This window comes from Ambystoma mexicanum, chromosome 10 (assembly GCF_040938575.1).
Source record: "Ambystoma mexicanum isolate Mex_15411 chromosome 10, UKY_AmexF1_1, whole genome shotgun sequence".
In the NCBI taxonomy this organism is placed as follows: domain Eukaryota; kingdom Metazoa; phylum Chordata; class Amphibia; order Caudata; family Ambystomatidae; genus Ambystoma; species Ambystoma mexicanum.
In genome coordinates, this window is record NC_090932.1 from 530593013 (window position 1) to 530612813 (window position 19801).

Here is a 19801-nt window from a genome sequence, read left to right on the forward strand (position 1 = left end):
AAAATTGTATTTAATATTCCATGGAGCGAGGGGGGGGGGGGGGGGAAGGGTGGTTCGGAGGAGCTTTCATCTCTAAGAATGTCAGCGACTTTAAAGGGATTTTCTTACACACATTGCACAACTGGTTATGATTGTTTTCACACACATTCAGATAGCTTGGGGACTAAAAAGCTCTGACAGCAAGCCATTACATATTCCGGTATCTCTGATGCTTCCTACTTAGACAAATACAACGTCTCACCCCACAGAGTCCCCCTGTTCACCTGGGGTCCTTCGCCTCTCAGGTGATCCTGCCGGCTAATACCACCCCCCAGGGTCAAAATCAGAAAGCGGATTGGCCATCCGGGGGCACGTGGATGCAGTTAGCCTCTGCGTGAGCTCCTGCACTAACGGTCCCCAAAGTGGTTTGAGACCCCACCCCTAAATAACAGGTACATGAAAGCGTGAGAACCCCCCCTGCTCATTGTGTGCGAAAAAACGGTGAAGATTGTCAGCGGAATCACGAAGAAACAGCCCTGCACCGAGAGCGACAGTGAAAGCGGAACTTCAGCCAGACGAGAGCCACGCTGAGATGAGGAATGGAGAAACTTGGCTGCTGACGGTGTCGCTGGGGAGACTGGACATCACCCTCCCCGCACGCACCAGGTCGTGGGTGCCAGTAGACCGCAGGCGAAGCACCTGAGAGTTCGACTGGCGGTGTGTCCCGAGAGGAGGCGGGCCCTCCTGCACGAGACCAGAGCTACGCCGGTGGAAGACTCTCTCGCTCGGGGCACCCGCACCACGCGGATGCGCTGTGCCTCTCCCGAGGAGCCAGAAGGAAGCACACTGAGGAACGTCTCGTCGAAGGTACATTTCATCTTGGTGGCAGCTGCAGACCCATCCCCCCTACCCCTCGCAATGTAAACCTGCGTTAGTGGGATTGGGCAATGCACTCCCATACAAGCACTCGGTCCCCGTGGGGGCACGCCACAAGGCCCACTCAGATCGAGGCCTTGCGTGAGGAGGGCTGAGCTGCACAGGGGGCGACACCGTATTGGACCAATAACACCTGGAGGGGCTGGAGAAACATTTTTCACAGGAAACACTGAGGTGCTCACACACAATACAGTGCAACAGACCCTCAGTGGAGCTGGTGGTGCTGACATCACTTGCGTTATCAGCAAAATGTGAGGTCGCGTTCTCACAAGGAGGCCTAGAGGGGACTAAAGGCCCAACATAAGTTGGCAGAGGGGTTGTCCTGCTCACCTTTGAAGGTTTTGGGAAGAGGGGGATGGGAACAGATTCAGCCAGAGTCAATAGGCCTGTGCCAGAGCCAGTGGTACAGGGCAAAGAGCCCAGGAACAAAATGTTCTTGTAGTTGCAGTCAAGTCTTTGTTAAATGATCGAAAAGTTGGATGCAGAAGGTGAAAGACATTGTTAGAGGATAGGGGCGGCCAACCCAGCAGGTAGGTAAAGGATTTAAAACACCTTTAACGCTACCAAATGAAAAGGGAGGCCTGGCGGAACAAAGTACCTTAAAATGTAGAAGAGGCTCCTGCGGTGGCGGTTGTTCCTGGCAGTTCCTGCAGTTCGGGAGATCCAGCAGAGAAAGAGAGATTGTCGTTGTGGAGGAAGGTTCGAGTTACTGCACTGCCCAGGGATGAAACCAGCCGCGGTGCTGCCAAATGAATAAAAAGGTATACTCCTTTAAATCGCGGTCCGGGTGAATGGGTGCCTCCCTATCCGGTCTCCGAGAGCAGGGCACTGGCGATTCGACCAAGGCAGGTCCAGGAAGGCGATTGGCAAACTGGTTGGCCCCAGCAGCTCAAGGGAAGAAGGCTCTTGCAGATGAAGATCTTCTCTCGTCGTGTGGAGAAAAGTGGTGAGACAATGCAGCAGGGCTTCACCGGTGGTTCAGTTGGTGCAGATGTCTTTGCCTTCTTAGTTCCAGTGGCAACGTCTTGCTCTTCCAGTCCTCAGCACCCCGCTTTTATGCAAAAAGATCCCCATTCTGTATAGTAGTGCAGTTCTAGCCCTGGTAGCCAGTACCTGGGATGAGGCAGTGCAACAAGCCCCCCTAACATCGCATCCATCGCCCTTTACCCTATTATTTAATAAACAACAGTTCACTCCTGGCCATAACATACCTGCTTTTCAAGGGGGGTGCAGGATGGTACGTGACATGTTCGAGGGGGGGCAGGTAAAGCAGTTTGAACAGTGTAAAATGGACTTTGCGCTTGATGAGAAAGAAAGGTACCGATACTGTCAGCTTAGACATTGGCTTACCCATTCCACCATAAAGCAAGCAGCAACTCGACAACAAACCCCCTTTGAAAGATTTCTCAGCAGGGACTCGGGGGACAAGCATCTGATTACAGCCATATATAGGCACATGAAAGCAGGAGAGGACCCTCCACGGCTAGTTTATGTGAAGAACTGGGAACTAGCGTTCCCGGGTCCGCCATTGAAGGCGACGACTGGAATTGGTTATGGAAGCAAATTCAAAAGCTAACACGATCACTTCAAATAAGGGAGATGTGGATGAAGCTGCTCACCCAATGGCACCTGACTCCCTCTAAACTCCACAAAAGGTACCCTGGGGTGTCCCCTCTTTGCTGGAGAGACTGCGGTACAGTGGGAACTTGGGAGCACGTATGGTGGGAGTGCCCAAAACTTGAGACTTATTGGACGGGGATATAGGATGCTATCACACAAGTTTTGGGACTTCACTACAGGGGGAACAAAGGGCTGGCGATGCTGGGCCTGGGGGGATCCCGAACATCGATCAATCTAAGGCAGGCTGCAAACTCTACGCAATAATGATGGCCGCTACTATGGTCCTAGCTCCAGATGGAAAGCGAAGGACCTGCCGCAGGACCATGAATGGGTGGCAAAGATGTGGTCATTGCTGGCCCTGGAGTGGCTTACTTACTCACTACAGGGAGACCACCTGAGCTTCAGGTCGGACTGAGACACACTACTCTCATACCTGGTGGATGGGACAAGGCAGCAGTGGTGCCCGCGGAGCATGCGTCTTTTGGGTATAATAAACGCCTCTGACGAAGAAGACACATGAAGGGGCAAGCTATATCAGTTCAGCTGAACCAATTAGGGCTTGGTAGGGCTGAGGGGGGCAGGTTGGACAACCTTTGGAGAAGTACTGCTGCACTGGACTAATCGTGAACCCTGGGTCGGGGAAGGAGTTGGGGGGTTTGTTACAAGTGTTTTGTTTACTTTATGAAAATGCCAATAAAAACCAAGGTGAAAAAAAAAAAAGATCCCCATTCATACAGCCTAACTGTCACTCACACAGTGGAGTGGTCATCCTGGCGGGAGACACCCCAGCCTATCAGGGCAGAGTGCGACATGGGTTGCTGAGGCAACCCTGTCCAGGGTTCCTACTCCCACACAGTGGTTCCACCCCAGACTCAGTTGTGCCAAAAGGAGGGCTACTTGGCAGAAGCCCGCCAAAATGACGAACAAAGGAATTCCCTGACGTGGGTTAGAATCTTAGAGATAGACACGAGAAAGTTCTGGCAAATAAAACCTACTGGAGTAAAGTTAATATATGAATAAACCGGCGGGATGTTAGAGGCGGTCAGTAAAAGTGGTAGCCTCGAACAATGGGAAAATCCCATAGGAAAATATTTGCGGTCGAATATTTACGGTAGTAACCACTGCCACCAGCCAGAAACTTTTGAGAGAGGAACTGTACGGTACCCTCTTGAAAATGAACATAAGGGAAAAACTATTAACCCTTGCCAGTACCCTCCATAGTAAGATGGGTTGTACTGGTTTTGTTCCTAAAGATTGACTAGTAAAGCCAATGGGGACTTTACATGCCCTGGAAGACAGTAGTCGGTCCCAGGGTATGGAGTCTATGTTTGGGGGTCGCTACGACACCCCTGTGTCACTGCACGGAGGGTGCTGTGTAACACATGTGGATAAAGATGGTTTAATATGAGGGTGAGATAAACCCCATAGACATTAAACACAAAAAATAACCTAGAACACACATAACAAATATGCCTAAGAGTGGGAAAAAAGGGTCACACTCTTACCAGGAGAAAAAAAACAAATCCTTTAAGTCCAGCAAAGCTGTTGGGGGAATCTATAGTTAAGGGAAAGTAGCCATAGAATGAGAATAAAGATTTTCCATAATAACTTACTAGAAAGTCTTAATTCTATTAAAGACTCGGAGGCGAGCATTATGCTTCCCTTTCTTTTATTCGACAATAAAGAAAAGAGCTCAGCAGCAAGATATTTGTGCACCAAAAGTGAGTGTGCCATGAGTAATGTGCAGAAAACAGGTGCACCAAATATATATAATAAACATAGCAATATAACAGTAATATCTTAACATAAAAGCTAAGAGTCTCTGAAGAAAACTACATTTCCCAGGGAGCTTGGCTCCAGTTCTTTTTGATGCCATCAACATGTGACCTAGTCCACCAATAGTAGTTCAGATCGCCCGCATAAACAGTCCTAAACATGATGAAACTTCCTCTTTCTGGGCTGCGAACTTGGCTGTCCATAGTAGGAGATAATTGTAGCTAACTTGAAGAAGAAGAACTTGTGTCGGGCAGTGATCAGGCGGACTTGTCTGCAGGCGCTGTCAAGAAAAAGGAAAATTTTAGTCTCTTGTATATGACAACCCTAGATCCCTTATCAGGGTGGGAGAAAATCCTGAAGTTATTCCGATAGGGTACATGTAAATTTCAGAACATTAATCTTTTCATTACATCTTTAATTAACATCAGGTAAAATGTTGTTATTTTCTCGCCGATGGGATAATGCTCGCCTCCGAGTCTTTAATAGAATTAAGACTTTCTAGTAAGTTATTATGGAAAATCTTTATTCTAATGTCAAGACCGGAGGCTCCCATTATGCTTGTTTAAAGCTTACTTACCACAATAGATGCCGGCTGATCTACTGGCTTTAGGTAGAATTGTTTGAAAACTGATTCACTAGCCCAGTCTGCCATCCTCATGATATCTTCTAGGCGAACTCCTGCCTGAAATGCTTTAGAGGCCATGGCTCCTCTGAGTGGGATCCGAAATGCTTGGTGTCTATCCCTGCTTGAGCTAGCGTCCACCGGACCCAACATGCTAAGGTCGGTGCTGATACTGCTTTGTGCGGTTTAGGCAGAGCGATCAGTAGCTGCCCGTTAGGGGAAGTTCTGAGTGGAGCCATCTTTTCTTCGTAGACTTTCAAGCATTTAACCAAGCAGAGCTTCGGTTGATCTCTAAAGGCGGGATAGGAAATCACCCTGGAATTGCACTTTGTTCTTCTACGAATATGGAATACAATCCCATCAAGAGAAAAGGTTCTGCCTGCTAGATCTAGAGCTCGGATATCTGAGACTCTCCTGCAGGAGACCAAGCAGAGTAGTGAGTTTGCCAGGTAGTGCTGTACGCGATAGTTCTTTGTTATTAGGCCATGCCAGAAAAAGGTTCAGTACTTTATTAACATCCCAAAGCTTGTCATAGCGAGCTGGAGGTGGGACGGTAAGCCTTACACCCTTGAGCAACCTGGACACGAGGTGGTGTTCTCCTGGTGGTACTCCTTGGATAAGGTCATGACCTGCGGAAATTGTTGAATGGTAGGCGTTCACAGACCTGTAGGCGAGCCCTTTTTCCGCTAGGGATGCTAGAAAATTCAAAATCTCTTCTATAGGTGCTGAAATTGGATGTAATCCTTTCCCACGACACCAGGAGCTCCAGATGCTCCAAGAGTTGGAGTATCTCTTCCGGGTACTATGAGCCCAGCTCTCTTCGAGAAGGTTGATCGCTTTATGAGACATGCCTGGGACTCTCCATCTTGACCTGAAATCCTCCAGGCTGCTAAGGTCAGAGATCTGTTGAGGAGGAGAGGATGACGTTGACCTGATGGATCTAATAGGAGATCTGGAAACTGGGGTAGTAGGATTGGAGAATCCGTAGAAAGTTCCAGAAGAACTGGATACTAAGTCTGAGATGTCCAGACCGGCGCTATAAGGATCAGATTTGCATGCTCTGGACGGGCCTTCGCCAGGGTCCTCGCTATCATAGTGAAAGGAGGATAGGCATACAGTATTCCCTGGGACCATGACTGTAGGAATGAGTCTGTTGCAGCTGCTGCTGGGTCCAGCCTCCAGCTGTAGAAAGCTGGTAGTTGGGAGCTGAGTCTGGAAGCAAAGAGGTCTATGGACATCGGCCCCCAGATCTCCTGAAGGCAGAGGAAAATTTCTCCAATCGCTGTAATCTGTCGAGTGGCTTGAGTACCAGTCCGCTACTGCATTTGAGAGGCCGGGAAGGTACTCCGCTGTAACTGAAATCTGGTGATCCAGACAGAAATGCCAGAAGTCTTTGGTTAATTCTGCTAGGGGTCTCGACTTGGTGCCGCCCAGATGGTTGATGTATCTTACTGCTGAGATGTTGTCCATCTTTAGCAAAATACAGCAACTCGCTTTGTCTTTGGCAAAAGAGCGCACTGCAAAGGAACCTGCAAGAAGCTCTAGACAATTGATATGAAGGTCCAGCTCCTGTGGGGACAAAGTCCCTCCCGTGGCTATGGGACCACATCTCGCTCCCCAACCGGAGCGACTGGCATCCGACTCGATAATATCTGGAGCTGAGCCGAAGATGGCTCGGCCGTTCCAGGCTTCCATGTGAGAGCCACCAGTTGAGCTCTGTCCTCGCTTGAGGAGACCATGTCAGGAGTTGAGAATAAGAAAGGTTTCTCCTTAAGTGTTGGCCTTTTAATCTTTGCAGCTCTCGATAGTGAAGAGGGCCGGGAAATATTGCTTGGTTGAAAGATGAAAGTAGCTCTATCACTCTTGCTAGTTCTCAAAGGGAGAACATGTTCTTCTGTAAGAGTCGGCGTATTTCTCTTTTGGTAGAGTGAATCTTGGCTGATGGGAGTCGAAGCTGCAAATTCTGTGTATCCACTATGAATCCTAGAAATTCCATATTTCTGGATGGAAGTAGAACTGACTTCTCCCAGTTTATAAGAAAACCTAGGCTGTGCAGCAAGTTTATTGCCAGTATGGTTTGTTTCTGAACTAACTCCTGTGATTGGGCCATGAAAATAATGTTGTCTAGATAAATTATGAGACGAACACCTTGCTCTCTTAATCGAGCTACTACAGGTCTTAAGAGTTTGGTAAATACCCAAGGCACCGAAGAGAGTCCGAATGGGAGACTTGTGAATTCCCAATCTCGGTTCCTCCAGGAGAATCTGAGGTAACTGATGTGTGTTTGATGAATCGGTACTGCGAGGTAAGCGTCTTTTAAGTCTAGGCGCATAAGCCAGTCGTTCGGTCTGAGAAGATCTATGAACATGTGTATACCTTCCATTTTGAAATGGCGGTAAAGGATTAACTCGTTGAGCGCTCTGAGGTTTATGACTGGGTGCACTTTTTGCTTCCTGCGTACCAGAAAAATGGGACTGAAGAAGCCTCCCTGACTTGAGTAGGGGCGAATCGCGCGCTTCTAATGGAGACTGAGTATTTCGCTGTCTAAGGCGGTTTGGTCTGATAGACACATTACTATGGGAGTGGGGCGACATGTCTGAACGGGCTGTGTAAAAAACTCTAAGTGTAGAGCCCGAGCTGTGTCCCTGACCCAGGCATCTCCCGATAAGGTATCCCAAGCATTTGCAAACATCCTTAACCTCCCTCCTATAGGCGTTAGTGGCGCTGATCAGTACACTGACCTGTGGGTTGTTGCTTGGCTGGGTATCTGGCCGCTCTCCTCCACGGACGCCCTCTGCCACAACGTCTCGAGGGGAAGAAAGTATCGGGGTGTTCTTGCCAGGAATTATGCTGACCTCGAGATTGTTGAGGTCTCTTGTCGAAGTAGTAACGGCCGGAAGAGCGACCTCTTCCTCGTCCGGCCCTGGAGAAAACATTGGTTGAAAATACTCTTTTTATTGAAGCCTGTGCTTTGTCTAACGTCGTGAATGTCCCGACGAATTTTGTCATCTCCTTCATGAAAGGGTCTCCGAAAAGCTGGCCTTGGGCCGTTGGGCAGGATTCTGTGTCTGCCAGTTCGGTTAATTTTGCATCTATCTTGTATAGGATGCCTTTCCGTCGCTCTGTTGAGATGGCGCAACTGGCGTTGCCCAAGAGGCAAATAGCCCTCTGGAACCAACCGGACAGTATCATTGTGTCGATGGGGTCCGATGAGGAGATGGCTGCATTCGCAAGATCAGAGAATTTTGCTAGAGGACCTGCTATGTCCAATACTTTGTCCTGGCAGGCTTTCCAGGCGCGTTCAATACCCTTCCTGGGGTCTTTAACGTTTTTACCCAAAAAGGTAATCATTTTAGAATCTAGCTCTGGAGTCAGAGCTACTTTATCCGCAATGTCTGGTCGTGGACATTCAGCACGTAGTCTGGCGCAAACTTCTTTATCAAGCGGCTTGCGCAGCCTAAGGTGGATGTAACTCGACGTCTTGGAAGATGGTTCCCAGTCGGTGGACCTGGGTGTATTAAGTCTTCCGGGGTAAATGTACCTTCAGTAGAAGGTTTGGTCCCGGTTGTGTCATTAGGGATGGGGTCTGCCGCAATCCCCGACGCAGAGGGTCTTGAATCCTCAAAATGAAATTCCTCATCTGAAGAGGAGTGAGAAAGATCAGCATTGTAGACATTTTTGTTATGATCATCTTCTTCCGAGCCCTGTCCGTGTCCCTCCGGGCTTGAGGGTCTTGTTCCCCTGGTTTCCTCCTCGGGTTAAGAGGGTAGATGGGAAGGGGATACCTTCCTATTCATGAAGGCTTGTTTCAGCCTTGAGAAGGCGTCTGTTACGGCTGCTGTGGCATTAGATGGCTGGCTCGGGAGGTGGGGGGGGGGGTCGTAGAGCTTTTACTCTTGCGAGCCGGTATACATCCCCCTTCTGTAAGGTGCTTCCTTTTCTGTGTTCTCTTCCTCCCAGGAGGGGAGGTCCCTCTGAAATGCTCCTCCATAGTATCTAGGCGATTTTGTATGGGAATGAGCATATCCGTTACAGCTTTCTCAACACTGGTCTCCACAGAGGATCCCAGAACCTTCTGAAAACTATTAGCCATTGCCACTTCATCTATGTAACAGTGATCTCCCTCAGCCTCAGACCAAGCCTGATCAGATTGAGGCGAGTACTGTTCTGCCATTATAAAATAAATGCACCTTACTTTTTTTTTTATTCTCTTTTCTGGGCTTCCGAACGCCTTCTCTCACTGCCCAGTAATGTTATTTCAGTTCAGCTTTGTAATTGTTCTTAAATGCTGAATAGAGAATTTCTTTGCTATATGCGCGGTGAAAAATCAGCGAGAAGAAACGGTTGTTCTTGTCTGAGGAAAGATTCCGGAGCTCGAGCTGCAAGAACCGTTATAATATAACGGGCATGCGCGCGCGAGCGCCAGAATGTAGAGGAAAGGACCCGGAGAGCAGGAGCTCCCCTGGCGGCCTGCATGCGGTGCAGCGTGGTCCGACTAGGCCGCGCCGGATCCCTAGTACCTCAGGAGCGCAACAAAGTTGCGGCAAGGCCGGCGCGAGCCGTCGGCGAATCCGCTGGACGAGCGGAATCGTGTGAAGCGGTTTCCGAGGTCAAAGGACTGACGTCGGAGCCCAACATAAAATTACAAATTATTATTATTTTTTTTTAATTTTTTTAAATGAATATTGAAAGTAAAATTCGTATAAGTCTATAACTATGCAGTAAACATATTATGACATTTTGTAACGTTATCTTTTAAATTATAAAATCATGACTAAGCAGTGCTAAACATGAAGTTCTTATCTCTTGCTGTGAGCAGCAAACAAAGAGGAAGTGTCATCATGTTTAGGACTGTTTATGCAGGGGAACTACTATTGGTGGTCTAGGTCACATGTTGATGGCCTCAAAATGAACTGGAGCCAAGCTCCCTGGGAAATGTACTTTTCTTCAGAGACTCTTACCTTTTATGTCAAGATATTACTGTTATATTACTGTTATATTGCTATGTTTATTATATATATTTGGTGCACCTGTTTTCTGCACATTACTCCTGGCACACTCACTTTTGGTGTACAAATATCTTGCTGCTGAGCTCTTTTCTTTATTGTCGAATAAAAGAAAGAGAAGCATAATGGGAGCCTCCTGTCTTGACATAGAATTCTCCCTAACAGTGCAGGATCTACGATAGCCCCTGGGCGAGGGGACAGATCTCAAAGAGAAGTGACTGCCGGGCACTTGCTGAGCACGGAGGAGAGGCGGGTAGCCTGAGGGGTGGTGGCCCTCCTACCCCCCCTATCTTGAACTGCTCCCTTTGGCTTGTGTGCCCACCACATGGGCAAAAGTGGCTACACACAGGCCAAAGGGAACACCAGGTCACAAGGAGTAAAATCGCTCAGAAGGAACTCTACCCTCCTGCTCCTGCCCCCCCCCAACCCCTGACATAAGGGCGTTTTCCCGCCACAGGGACAGTAGAACTAACACTCCAAGGCCAAGGAGAACACCGGACCGTAGGAGGTACAGCTGCACCGGGAGCGTCGGAACTTCTTGAAGAGAAGCAAAGTTGAACGGGGAATAAAGGGCACGAAGTACAAGCACCAGAAATAGGGTGCATGGAAATAAGGCAGAAGTTGGCAATTTACAGATATACCCCACACCGCCCGAGCCGGAGGCCCCTCATAAGCCCACCATGGCGACCCGTGTGGCAGAATCTGCAGCAACCAAGGGAGATGTGGCAGCCCTGTTGGAGGAAATAAGGAGCATGAGGGCGGACATTGGTGGCAGGGTCGACAAGATGGAGGAGAGACAAGAGGAAGTTGAAAACAACCAGACCTCGTTGAGCACACTGGAAATGCAAATGGACAAGAGGATTGCCGAGATGGAGAGCCGGGAGGAGGAATTCCGCCTAAAGATGGACGATTTGGAAAATTGTGAACGGAGGAACAACCTGAGGCTCTTTGGCATCCCGGACAAAGAAGGAGAGTCCGAACAGGACCTAAAAAGAACACTTCATGAAGCTCTTATTCGAGGATGACTCCACTGACGAGGTGAAGATTGAGAGAATACATAGAGCAGGGGGGTCTGCCGGAGGCCCGCGGACTATCCTAGCTCGATTCCACAACTACAGTGACAAGACCAGAATCCTGGAGAAAGCAAAGGAGAGGGGTCCGGTCACCCACAGCGCGGCAAGCGTTACGATTTTCCAGGACCTATCGTCGCTGACCCTGGCTAGGAGACAGATGTGCATCCCCCTTACGAAATGGTTAAAGGAAAAAGGAGTCTGCTACAGATGGGGTTTCCCGTTCTCCCTCACATTCGAACAGGAGGGGCGCAGAGAGAAGCAGAGGACGGAGAGGGACATTCAAAACTGCATGGCCGAACTATTGGGCAACCCTGAGAATAAGGAGAACCAGGATGAAAGGGGAGACGACGACATACAGTGGCGTATACAGGGGCAGAGACTGAGACATATACCGGGCTCCAGGAAATACATGAGGATGAACGCCTCCCCTGGGATGGACGCTTTTAGTACATTGTGATCATTGGAGCACCGGTAAAAAGGGAAGGAAGGGCCTGTGGTGAGGTTGAAAGTTGACGGAGGAGAATCACGTTGTAACCACAGGGGAATAGCTCTTGGGTGATGCTACCTTTACAACGCCCCAAGTATGTGATGGGGGAAGTCATGCCTACAGGCACATCAGAGGACGGCACTGGACCCCGGAAAACTTGGGGGGGGGGGGGGGGGTGAAGAGTCACAAACAAAATTCATGAAGAAATGCGTCCAAAACTTTGGGACAGGAAGGTAAATGTGATGAAAACCCAACTCGATAAAATGAAGGAGGAACCGACAGGAGGTTCTTAAGGAAGTAAAGAATGAACTGTATATATTGGAAGCAAGAGTCGTTACCAACGAAACAGCAACACAGTAGATGGCGGAAGGATGCTCATAAGGTAGACAACCTGATCCAACACCTGGCCAGGGCCAAGCATAACCTAGAAATTCAGACTGAAGACCTAGAAAATAGGTCGAGAAGAAAAATATAAGTGTCAAGTCAATCCCCGAGAAGGTGGGGGATGCAGAGCTGCAACAAACTGTGAAACAAATATTTGCAACCCTAAGTGACATTGCTGATCCCGGGGAGATACTAGTGGACAGGGTTCACAGAGTGGGGCCTAAGAGGAGTGAACCAGGATCTAGGCCAAGGGATGTACTATTGGCAATGCAGGAATACATACAAAAAGAGTTGAGAATAGACTATGCGTGGGTCTCTCGACCCCTGTTGGGTAGAGTGACGGAAGTGGAGGTGGGAGCTATCACCATCTCGGACCATGCTCCAGTTACGGTGACACTTGCACAACCGACACAAGCAGCGGGTCTGTGGAGATGGAGGTACCCAGCACACATATTCAAAGTTGAAATCCTGAGAAGGGAACTGCGGAAGGCGATAGTACAGTACTTCCAGACGAATGAGACCCAGGAAGTGCACCCATATATTGTGTGGGTTGCCTCTAAAGCCACTATTAGAGGGAAGATAACAGCGATTAAGGCAAGAAGGGATATAGAGGTCAGGTAGTTGGATGACCTAGAGGTTAGGCCGAAGGCAATCATGTGAGAAATGGCGATAAAACCCTCAGGAGGCGCCAGAAGGGAATATAGGACGGTCAAGGGCCAATTGGAAATGATACAATCCACTAGAGCCGGGAGGGCGCTTATGCACCTCAAACAGAGGTATTGTATTAAGGCAAACCGAGCATACAGACTCCTGGCTAAACTGCTAAGGAAAGAGGAAAAATGAAAGAACTATCCTAAAAATTATGATGGCAGGAGGGGAGGAAAGATCAGACCTTATTTCAATTAAGGGGGCATTTGTGAAATATTATGGGGAGGTATGTCAAACGGATAGTCTAGATGAAATGGCCCAAGCGAAATACCTAGAAAATTGTAACTTGCCAGAGATAACGGACCTAGAGAGGGAGGAACTGGAAAAGGAGCTATCTAGAGAAGAGGTGAATAGGGCAATCGCTGCACTCTCACCTAATAAAGCCCCGGGCACCGACGGCTTTACGTCAGAATTCTACAAGTCATTCAGGGACATTCTGTCCCCACGCATGACAGACTCGTTTAATGGATTTGGGAGACGGGGAGGGATAACGCTGTCAATGGAAGAGGCAAAAGTGGTACTATTGTCCAAGCAAGGGAAGGACCCTACAACATGCGGGGCATATAAGCCGATTGCTCGAATTAATTTAGACGCTAAATTTTACGCTAAGATCCTAGCAAATAGATTACACCCACTACTCCCAGGCCTGGTGGACGCCGACCAATCTGGATTCATACAGGGAAGGCAAACCCATGACAACACCAGGAGAATTGCCCAGTTAATAGAGAAAATTAATAATTCATGCACTGCAGCCCTTGTGGTCAGGCTGGATGCAGCAAAGGCATTTGACGGGGTGGAGTGGCTGTTCCTCTTTTCCTTTCCACAATGCGCAAAATGGGATTCGGGGAGGTGTTCATAGCCAGAGTAGAAGCCAATTACCGAAACCCGTCATTATGCCTACTGATCAATGGGGAAGTTTCCGACCCAGTGGCAGTGTCTAGGGGTACGAAACAGGGATGCCCCCTATCGCCATTATTATATTGCATCTACCTAGAACCGCTCGAGCATCAGAGCCACCCAAGAAATCAAAGGAGTCCCATTTGGCAGGAGGACACATAGTGGCTGCATTTGCAGAGGACAAGCTGCTAACCCTAACAAATCCACATGAGTCCCTGGAGGCGGTAGATAGAGCCATGGCAGAATTTGGGCAGGTAGCGGGCTGAAAATAAACTAGAACAAATCTGAGTTGCTGAGTCTGCAAATGTCACCAGAAAAGGAAGGACAGATGAAGGTTGGCTCATCGCACTCGTGGGCCACGGGTAAAATAAGAAATCTGGGAATACACAACAAAATCCATTGACCAACTATTCGGGGTGAATTATCCCCCTCTGCTGGAAAATATTACAAAAAAGATTCGCGGCTGGGGCCCCTTAAACATATCGTGGATGGGCAGGGTTAATGCCTTAAAAATGATAATCTTGCCGAAACTAATGCATGCATTTATGGCAATCCCTGTTAAGGTCCTGACCTCCTTCAGAAAACTAAGCAAATACACACAGGCCTTTATTTGGGAACAGAAGAAACCAAGAATAGCACGTAAAGTGATGCAACAGCCTATGGACAAGGGAGGAATGGGGGAACCCGACCTAAAAACATTACAGCGCAGCGCAGATCAGGGTGCTAAGAGATTGGGCGAAGGACGACTGGGGGAAAAATTGAGGGAAATAGATAGAGTGGTGGTGGGTACAGACCTGGAAATAGTATTGTGGCTTCCCCGGGAGGACAGACCCGCAATATGTATTGCAGTGACATTGAGGATCTGGTAGGACAAACATGGGATGAAGCAGTAAAGGGAGTCAAACTCACCACTTTCCCATCGCCGCTTACCCCGTTCTTCAAGAACCAACAATTCATGCCAGGGCGGGGAGCCACATCAGGTTTTGACAAATGGTAAGAAGGGGTATGTCGGATGTTAAGGGACCTCTTCGAGGAGAGTAGGTGAAAATGTCTCCAATGCAAGAATGACTTTGGAGTGGGGCAATGGGAATGTTTCCGGTACGCCCAATTGAGACACTGGGTCCAGCACCCTACAATAAAGGATATAGCAACAAGGGATCTGACCACATTTGAGAGATGTGTCAACCAACACAGGGGATAGGCACCTGGTGCGAGAGATGTACAGATTGCTCAAGGAGGGGGAAGCATCGATGGGGAAAGAAAGTTCATTTGTAACTGGGAAAGGGATGTCAATCAAGAGATTAGCATAGAACAGTTGCGAAACCTGTGGGCAAACATACCCAAACTGACAAACACATTGTAAACCCAAGAAATATTGGCAATACTGATGTACCAGTGGCACCTCACCCCAGGTAAACTGGCAAGAATATATCGGAAGACGTCCAACGCTTATTGGAGGGGTGTGGAGGGGTAAGGTCCTGGGGACATATATCGTGACAATGCCCAATAATCTAGCCATTTTGGCAGATGATTCAAGCAGCAATGAAGGACATTTTGGGAGTGGAAAGAGGGACAAATGTAGGACTGTTTGTACTGGGCCTGGATGGTAATCTGGAAAAACTGCCCACGAAAGCTCAACAGAAAATATATGTAATCTTAGTGATGGCAGGGGTCTTGCTGGTGGCCCACAAATGGAAAGCCAAGGTGGCACCCAGAGAACACGAATAGGTATAGTTATGGAAAATATAACCCATGGCAGCCCGGGAGGAAAAAAAAAGTGTCATATTCAATAGGGGGAGAACACCAGACATTTCTTATGGACTGGGACTTAGTCCTACAATTTCTAAGGAGGGACTCCAAGAGAGCCTGGTGCCCACGGAAAATAGAGCTTCTGGGTCTCCCATAGAGGCAGCTTTTGCTAAAGGAAGGGGGAAAGATTTGCGAAAATGAGAAGGGAAGTAAGAGGCTGGGGCCACCGGCACGGACGGGAAAGGAGAGGAATCAAGCCGAAGGCAGAGCGGGGGAGACTAGCAGAGACTGTGATACAAGAAGGGGAGTGATGGCGTACACGACCCGGACAAGGATACAGAAAAGGTGAACTCTGACCTGGGGGAAGGGTGTAAGGAGGGAGTTGGGGGAGAAGTTCATATTTTACAGTACAAGGTGTTTAAGAAATGCTAATAAAATCTTATTTGAAAAAAAATAAACTTCCTGATTTGGTGGGCGGATGAAGGGGCAGCAAAAGGGGATGGGGTGATGACAAATTACAGGTGCAGTCTGGTAAACAAATCAATATTGTGTTGGAAAGGTACACGTTTTTCTCAAGGAAACAAGGTGTGCGGGAGGCAGTGATATGATAGGTTATTTATAACACGCTTAATACCCAGAGGTTTCTAAGCGCGGACCCCGGGATCAAACCTGTGTTGCTCCGCGTCGTCTTGCTTCAAAGGCTAGCATGTTGCCCCTGTGCTATTTGTAGCAGACCTGAGAGTTCTATTATCATCATGTGAATTCACAGGGAATGAGGATGAATATATTAGAGACCAGCTAATGATGCACACGTCAAACCCGAAAATCCAGGAACGCGTGTGGCAAGCAAAGAATCCACCGCTACTTGAGGCATTGGCAATAATAGCCAAGGGTATGGAATTAACCAGTATGTGCCTTAAGGAGGGTAGTTCTAAAGGGAATAGGGAGATGATAAAAGGCCATAGTGGAAAAGGCGGGAGAAAATATAAGTGGAAATGGGGGTGAGGAAACAACAGTATGTGACGTGAAAAAGATTAACGTATCTGGTAGGGATAACAATGGAGGAAGTTGGTCCTCATCTGCCATTTGGAACAACGCACCTGCCTTTGACAACCACAAGGAGCAATGTACCAGGTGTGGGTTTGAAAAACACACCATGAATGCTAAAGAATGCCCTGCAATGAGAGTTAAATGTAGGCAGTGCAGCAAGATGGGACATTTTGCAAGGTTGTGCAAATTCAATAAGATCCAGGAGGGGGACATAAATGTTCAGTTTGTGGGGGAGGAGAAGGGAGAATGGGCCAACAACATTTTTCAGATAAATAGTGAAACGGAGGACGAGGAAGAGGAATACATTCCACCCCCCCCCCCCCCAAAGTGGAGATCATAGTGGCTGATGTCCAGTAAAGGCATTAGCTAGGGTCCCCATGCACTATTATTTCTGAAAATAAGTACAAAGAAACTTGGGGAGAGAAGGGACACGTCTTACACAATATTGAAATAAGGCCAAGAGCATATGGCAGTGGGAAAATAGACATGGTGGGTTTTGTGTGGGGTGACATAGCCTACAGTGACAGAATCAAAAGGGCAAAGATTTAAGTGGCTGTTAAAGGAGATTGTTTATTGGGGTGGCGTCACCAAGGCAAATTAGGTCTCAAATTAGATCCAGGTAAAGACTTACAAGTGAGATTGGTGGGGTTGGACAGGGCAGAGAAATTTGCCACCGAGGCGGAGTCTAAATTCAATCGAGTTTTTGAGCATGGCATTGGAAAACTGAAGGGATACTGCCATAAAAAAAAAAAAATAATAATAGATTGTCTTTGCAAGCAAGACCATGTGTGCACAAAGTACGGAATCTTCCTTTGAGAGTACATGAGAAGGTGAGAGGAATTACGGGGTTTATGTGACAGGGTATAATTGAACCCACAGAGCGCATCGAGTGGTTGTCTCCCATTGGACTCACACAACGACCTGATGGGCGGATTAGATGTGTCGACCTAAGGGATCTTAATAGGTCGATTTGGGTAAATGGACACCCATTCCCCAAGATCAGTCAGATGCTCATGACCATGGAAGAGGCTGTTGGGGATGTGCCAGGTGTGAAATGTTTCCACTACGCCATTCTGATTGGTGCCAAAAATGAGAACATGATGCCAGGGTGTACGAAGTGTTAGAGATTGAAAAGGTCAGGGTTGACTGTCAAGATAGCCAAGTGCCAGTTCAAAGTGCACCAGGTATCCTATTTGGGAAACAGGTTAACAAATGAGGTAATGGTACCATGACCAAAAATGGTGGACGCCACTGTGAAAGTGAAATCGCCATCCAACAAAGATACACCATTCTTAGGTCTAATAGAATTTTATTCCAAGTTTGTGGAGAATCTTGCTGTGGAAAGTCAACCTTTACGTGTTTTGTCAAAAGGAAAGGAAAGAGGTCTGTTGGGGCCAAGTAGAGGAAGGGGCTGAAGGAAGAAATTGCGAATGCTCCGACTTTATACATGTTTGATCCCGTAGCTGAAACAATTGCATCTGTGGATTCACGAGTTTCCGCATTAGGTGCTGTTTTGAGTCAGATCAGGAATGGCAAAGAACCACCTGTGGCTTTTGCATCCAGAACATTAGCAGATACTGAATCTAGATATTACACACTTTAACGGGAAAGCCTTGCATGTTACAGGGCCTCTTTATATTTCAAGACTTATTTGGGACGTACAAGGAAAGAAGGGATCATAAGCCCTTGGCTCATTTGTTCACTACATAGGGTTCGGGGTTGGCAACACCCAGGATCGTCAGGTGGTTATTGGCCTTACAGAGTTACAATTTCACTGTTGAATATGCTACAGGTAAATGCAACCCAGTAGCGGACTGTCTTTGCAGGGCTTCTTCAGAGGATTTGGAGCCAGCAGAAGATATATCGGATAAGTGGATAGAACAGATTTAGAGTACCGTTGACAATATTTTTTCAAAAAAGGTCTGGGTAGACGCAGTGAGCAAGGATCACGAGATGAGGTCCGCCATAGTATATATAGAGCAAGGTTGGAAGTCTGTCGAATCCACAAAATCTCTCCTGGTATGAGGTGGGGTTTGAAATCCCACGAAGAGGCCCCACCACTACATTGCTAGTCGACACTCTTCATTGAGAGCTCTTGTCCGTGAAGCTTCTGGACACCTGTATCTAGCGGGTGTCCAGGAATTCCTGTAGTGGTCGCATCTGCAACCAGCAGAGACGGGCGAGGTAGATGCAGGACGACACCATGCCCAGTAACAACATGATGGCCCGCACCGTGGCCGCCTTCGTTGACGATAGACGTTGCACCTTTCCTTGAATGGCTGCCACTCTCCTCCAAGGGCGAAGCTATGCAAGACACTGTATTGAGTCTGGCACCTAGGAACAGCATGTTCTGCGATGGCTTTAAGCAGGACTTCGGATAGTTCAAGGAGAATCCCAGATCCTTCAATAACCGGACGATCGTCTCCGTGTGTTCGGCCATCAGCTCTTGCAAACAGGAATATATCAGCCAGTCGCCCAGGTACAGGTATACGTGTATGCCCTGTAGATGCAGATGGGCCGCCACTCGTGCCAGCCATTTCGTGAACACTCTGGGGGCTGTTGGGTTCATGCCAACATTAATATTAAATGTTTTGAATGAGATTAATACCCTCAAAGGTTGCTAATAAGATCAGTACAAGATAAAAGTACCAACCATAGAGTAACCTGAATTGTTTAGTACCCTACATTTTGGCTTTCCTTTTGCTTTTTCAATATGTGGTTTTTAAATATGGTTATTAGGCTTTTGCTTTAAATTAACACCATCGTTGTATTCAATTATGTGTACCTCAAGTGTGTTGTAAAATAGGTGCATAGTCTACTTATTACACTTTTCTTGCACTTTACACCTTATACAGGTAGACCCCCCTGGAGGCTTTCTACCATTATAAGGTTGCATTTGCACATTGTCACTTTAGGAGATTTATGCTTTTTATGATGTTTCATTAAAATTGTTTTTTACTAGTATGTATTAAAATTGCTATAGTTTCTGATTAATTTTAGTGTGACTTGGTTGAATTCTCCACGCACACAAGTATACCTGATGTCATGAGTGTACAGATGTGACCCATCCCCTATAAGTCTAGTGAGTTGTCTCACTTCACTCTACCTGTCCTTAAGAGACAGGGAGTTTTTTTTTAAGTTAGATATTTTTATATCTGGTTCACTCCCCCCTCTTTGATACTTATAATCCCTCAAATGTCGTATAGGCCATCAGGCAGGGCCTTGAACTGATAGTGCTGGCCCTGCACCACAAAGTTCAGAAACTGCTGATGTTTCTTGTGAATGGGGACGTGGAAGTAGGTGTCCTCCAGGTCCAACGACGTCAAGAGGTCTCCTTTTTCCAGCTGGCCAAGCACGTGTTGCAACGTGACCATCCTGAACTTTTGGAACTTTAGATATTTGTTTTCGACGTCATAGGTCCAGGATGGGCCTCCAGCCCCGGTCTTCTTTCTGACTAAAAAGTATCTGGAATAGACTCCGGAGCCCCAGAGCCATTGGTGAACCAGCTCGATTG

At 47.7% G+C, this 19801-nt stretch overlaps 1 protein-coding gene across 6 annotated transcripts in view; it reads right to left on the reverse strand.

Moving 5' to 3' along the window:
- Positions 1-19801, reverse strand: part of PASK (PAS domain containing serine/threonine kinase) — a 2072978-nt gene that overhangs the window by 1891214 nt on the left and 161963 nt on the right. The window lies entirely within an intron of this gene.